Source organism: Squalius cephalus (genome assembly GCF_949319135.1).
Source record: "Squalius cephalus genome assembly, chromosome: 25".
Lineage (NCBI taxonomy): Eukaryota > Metazoa > Chordata > Actinopteri > Cypriniformes > Leuciscidae > Squalius > Squalius cephalus.
This window is the reverse complement of record NC_137146.1, coordinates 2,737,726-2,744,036: the sequence shown is the minus strand read 5'-3', so window position 1 is coordinate 2,744,036 and position 6,311 is coordinate 2,737,726.

Sequence of the window (6,311 nt, the reverse complement as noted above, 5' to 3'; positions counted from 1 at the left end):
TTTTTACTCTGTGTTTTTGTCTTGTTTTGAGCAATTCTATATCGTAATGTCGATGCTGAATTCATTCCCAAACCAACACATAAACTAGTGAGGACCAAGAAACTTTACATCTTGATGTGTACACGTCTCATATCTGGTGCAACATGATCTGCCATAATTTGAACATGTCTAATACACTGGAAAGCAGAATGTCACCATCACAAATCTTGCTGTAATACAACACTTCCATCTTGTGGTCTGTTGCCGTAATGCCATGAGTAAACATTGACAGAAGACTCAGGCCACATTTACACATAGCCGGGTATTTAGAGAAACGAATATTTGGTTTTCCTTTACATGTACAAAAACAGTGCAGCGATAGCTCAAACACAGTGTTAAGAGAGATAATGGTCTTTCAGACAGCAGGCCTATATTCTCTACTTCCAATAAATAGGCATCTGTCACTTCAAAATACATGCTTTCACAATAGACATATAGTAGAACTACTCAAAAACACCCATAAAGCATTGAAACAGACTGTATTTCTTTAACATTTGGGCAGTAACAGCCCTGCAGACTTTTAATGCTCAAAGCCTGGTCAGAATTGTGTTCATTGATTTTAGTAGTGCTTTTAATACAATCCAACCCCACCTGCTGGTTAAAAAATTAGTGCACTTAGGGGTAAATCCCAATCTGATTTTATGGATTTATAATTTCTTGACAGATCGCAGTCAGCGAGTCAGATTTAATTCATGTACATCTTTTTCAAAAAAGACAAATACAGGGGCACCACAAGGGTGTGTCCTGTCGCCTATCTTATACACACTATATACAAATAGTTGTCAAGCTTCCTCTTCAGCTCACACTTATTTTAAATATGCTGACGATACAGCATTGGTTGGTTTTTTAAAGTCAGACAGTACTTCTGTGAGTAGTTTTCAGAGGGAATTACAGGGTTTCACTCAGTGGTGCTCAGAACATTTTCTAGAAATTAATGTTGAGAAAACAAAAGAAATGGTCATAAATTTTAGTAAAAATAGAATAACAGTTCCCCCTCTAAGATCAATGGAGAACTAGTGGAGAGGGTCTCAATGTATAAATACCTGGGAGTTGAAATTGATTCGAAATTAACTTTTAATGAATGTGCACTGAACAAAACTAAGAAAATGCACCAGCGGATGCACTTCCTTAGTAAGTTATATAACTTTAGATTAGAAAAACATATTCTTGCAATGTTTTATAAAAGCTTTCTTCAGAGTGTTCTGTCCTTTGGCCTTATCTGTGTGTTTGGTAACATGCATGTTAAGTACCAAATGAAAATGCTGCGTATGATCAAGATGGCCAGCAGAATCATTGGAATTGACCAGGTGTCGGCAGCTCAGTTGTACAATGAACTCATTTTAAAAAAGACTGACCAAATCCTCAATGACCCTACTCACCCTCTACACCATAAATTCAAGAGAAGTAATAGGTCAACTGGTAGAATTTTACAAAATAGAATTAGAACCGAAAGGTACAATAAATCTTTTGTCCCTACGGCAATCAGATTTTTATAATGACCAATTTTATAATGACCATTATAATGACGATAATGACCACATCGTGTTTTTAGATAATTGATAGTATTAGACATTTTTAATGTCAAATGTCGGACTGTGTTTGTTACAATTTACAATTTGTGCTTTTTTATGTGTTGTTCTTGTTTTTGTCTGATGATGTATGTTGTGACAAGGGTGCGTATAATGAATGACCACATGAATTTCCCCTTGTGGGATAATAAAGTTTACCTTGACCTTGACCTTGGTGCAGACGAGCAGCATTTGCAAATCATCTATGGTCTTTTGTCTTCACCGATAACTGATTCATGAAATTAATTATAGCAATTGAGAATACAATACATTTTGTTACTCAATATTCACCCGAAATGCACTAATTAAAATTTTAGTAATATCTCATGGTGGTTTCTAGTCATTTAAATAAGACTCTGGTATATAGAAGACTTTAGCAAATGTCAGCCATTAAAATGAATTTGCATGTCAGAATATGCTGATTTCATGCATAAAGCAACATTGCAACAGCTTTGGAGATCGTAAACGTCCAGGAGACTTCATGTAGAAGCACAAACGGAAGAAACCAAACAAGATTAGCAGGGCATTAAACATTCATAACCAATAGTCAATGAGCACTGAATGCATGTGAAGAGAGAAAGTAACAGAGCCAGACCGTTTTACTGCTGAATCCCTTCTTTAATGGTCTCCATCACACACACATTGTGGACGAGGATACAGTAGATATTCACATACACAGAACGAGCCATATCTTACATTGAAACGTTTCCAGTTGTAACATGTTTTTTTTTCCACAGGTTCAAGTTTGCAGTTGAAGTATCGTTGAGTTTTGTTCAGAAACGGGCGAGTTCAAGCATACAGTAATCACGTTTGACTCCAGTTCGTCCACCTTAAATCTGAGATAAACAGTTCTGGTGATGAGCAAGCGTTCCCCTCACATCTTCATTCTCATCACTGAAGAAACACTGAATTATGAGGCTCGGAGAATCACAGACTTTTAGATGTTTATCAGTCAGTGAAGCAACCACAATAATAACAGAATAAGGAATCTTCTGGGGTCAATGCAAGTCTTTGTCTGAAGTCATTGCATTCAACTTAAAGGAAGAGTTCAGCCCAAAATTTATATTCTCATTCCAAACCTGTCAGACTTTCTGCTGTGAAATATTTGATGATGTTATAGGCCACAAATGCTGTCGACAGCTTAACTTACACTGATCCCAGATCATTCCATCATGGCATTATAAGACGAGTCTCATAGACGATGGAGAAAGCTCCTCTATGTGTCTTTTAAAATGAGTAAAAATCAAGCCCTATTTTTATTGCAGCCTTAATATCACACATCATTATTAGAAAAATCATCTCTGAGGTCTGAAGCCCATTTCTCCACATGAGAATAATCATGCTTTGGTAAATTATAATGATCACATACAATTCAAAATGATGACATGCTATGTCAAAAGTAATTTATGATATGAAGTCAAAATTGACAAAAAGTCATAATTATAAAAAATATATTTTTCAGACTTTCAAATTCAACTTCTTTTCAGAATTATGACTGTATTGCATTTTTTTTCTTCTTAATTCTGACTTTTTGTGACTTAGTATGTCATAAAGCATGTTTATTTCTTACGTGGTGTAGGCTAAATGGGCTTCCATACAGTGTTATCTTATGCTGTGTTCATTTCGTGTCATAACTATCATAATTACGAGATGACAACTCTTGAGAGCTTTTTACCTCCTCGGACTCAATTATTAATGGTCTAAATTATTCACGTTCATGGTGACATTCATATAGCCAAAATGGATCCATGTGCAGCTTTGATGTTGATCACGTCATCACAACATGAATTTTAAAGAACATGCCTAAATATACGCCTTTTTGTTTTTTAAACGTATTTATTCTGAATATTTCAGCAGTTTGTGTTTTGGTTTATGTAAACGTGATCTGCCTTCTCGTAAATTAAACTGAATACTGATCAAGTATGTAATAATTCTCAATGACTCACTCAACATGATAATTTTGTCAATTTATGGCTCTTATTAACAATTTAGTAGTCAATTTGCTAGCTTTATTGACATGCTGCTTTTGAGTAAGTTGACCTGAGAGAGATTAATATTAAATATGTCCACCAGAGATGATTTTTCCTTGAAGAAACATTTGCATTAGCTTGATCGAGTCTTCCAGTAGAGCGGGACGAATCAGGTTTGTTTGGGACATCACACTTCCTGTAGAAATGCACACGCGAAGGCCTCGATTTCCTGTCTCACAATAAACACACTTCCAGATTCGATATGAAACATTCAGGATAAAAAATAAATAGCATCCATAAACTACACAGAGCATGTTTCCAGTAACGCACAGCAGGGCGAATACAGCAGTTGCACAGTGATGGACCACAGTCGGCGCACGTCGTCAGCGCATGCATCAAAGCATCAAAGAAAAATCAGCATTTCCTATTCATAACAGTTTCATCAGCATCTCCAGCCACATACACACACTGCAAAGTTTCAGGAGTGACAACTGCATTTAAACCCTAAACTAGAGATAATGACCATTACAGGCATCATATCTTCAGACTGAAAGATCTCTAGCACCTTTAGCATGTCTGAAAGATATTTTGGTTTATATATTTCAGGCTTAAAATTGACTATGCATTATCTAGCCCTCGAGAAAGTGCAATGTTCTGCAACAGTCTAAAGCAGCCGTCCTCAACTGGTGGATTGCTATCGGAAAATAATCGATAAAAACAAGTACAGTCAAATGGGCTTATCAACTTTTAAAATGAAGGAGAAATGCATAATTCGTCCAGTCAAACTCTACATTATAAGAGTCATACACTGATACACTATTCAGTCAAATTCATCTGTCATTTGGTAGAAAAGAATCAAATTAGAGCCAGATGATATTAGATACAGGTTTGTCTAACACCTTAATAACTTTGCATATATTTGAGTCTAAACAGTTCATGATAATATTAATTTATTATATATTAATATTCTAAACTGGTCAAAAGTTCAGAATGATTTCTGCAGGATCATGTGACACTGAAGACTGAAGTAATGATGGTGAAAACTCAGCTTTGATCACAGGATATAAATTACTTTTTACTATATATTGAAGTAGAAAATGGTTATTTTAAATTGTAACATTTTTTCACAATATTTTTGATTTTACTGTATTTTTGATCAAATGAATGCAGCCTTGGTGAGAAGAAGAGCGTAATTTTTCAAATTTTTGACTGGCATTATTTCAGTGTTTGATTGATTTTTTGTTTATCTTGCGGGTCATGTGATGTAAAATCTGGATCCTAAAGCAAAACCAGCTGAGAACCACTGACTCCTGTTCAGATCTGACCAAAACTGGTTTACAACTCAAAACCTTTCAGACTTACAGCAATAATGATCAAGATACCACACGAACATTGGCATTATAAATATTCACATCTGAAACATCTGACATTCTTTGAGTTGTGTCCAGATCCAGCTCGTAACACACAGCGAATCCTGTTGTTTACGGTCGGTCAGTGGAGATGTCATGCATTTGCAGTCATTGAGTCCATGTGCACATTGAACACACTCGCGCTAGCATGCAAACACGTGCTGACAGACGCCGGATGACCTTGTCTGGGTTGCACTTACACCAATAAACAATGTTTAAAAAATCGGTACCTTCAAACTGAAGTCAGACTGTAAAGCAAAAGTGCATGTGTGTTTTTTGCACTCTCCGTCGCAGGAACAACGGCGTTTCAGCATTTGTATTTCTCCCGACAGCAGGTTTTATTGCATACTTGACCAGCGTTTACAGTCCCAGAAGCACAAACGCATGTTTCCTCCAGTTGCACGTACTCAAGGTGAAGTTTCCCAGTATTCCCAGAATCCAGCCTCTCTAAAGGCCTGTTCACACCAACACCAATGATTTTCATATGCAATCTGTCTGTTCAGACCAATGCATAAAAACAGGCTGAATGACAGTAGGTGGCACTTTTAGAAAAGCAGAAATACTTGATATACTTTAGCAGAAATACTTTGTAGAAAAGCAGAAAAACTTTTTTACTTTGCAGTTCAATGCAGTTCAAACAGAGAGATGACGATTTGCTGCAAAGATTTGATGCAAAATTGCGAGATGTAAACTAAGAATTCCGAGAAACGTCAAAATTACGAAATTTTATCATATTTCCTGATAAAATTTCATAATTTTGACATGTTTCTCGGAATTCTACGTTTACATCTCGCAATTTTGCATCAAATCTTTGCAGCAAATCGTCATCTCTCTGTGAACAGGCTTTAACTCGTCATGTTTAGATATGAGGATCATGCATATAGAGTCGGCCCAGATCCAGTCCACATCGGACGCATATAGAGTGATGTGTGTTGAATCCACTTGTACCGGATGTGGGCCGGATCTGGGCCGACACTATGTTGCTGTTTAGGTGTGATCTCAAATCTTTAATTAATTCGATATGCAGTTCTAAAAACACATGCAATTAAAAAAGAAATATGCAAACAAACATTGGGTATAAAAAAAAAAAAAAAAAACTTAAACGTGGTTAACACTTTATTTTACAGTGTCCTTGTTACATACAGTATGTTACATGTACTTACCATAGTAAATTATGCATAATTACATGCAATTAACCCTCAACCAACTCGTACCCTACCCTGACCCTATAGTAAGTACATGTTACTAATTAATGTTAAATATATAATTACACTGTAACAATGACACCTTAAAATAAAGTGTAATTAAACATTGCATTGGTCTGA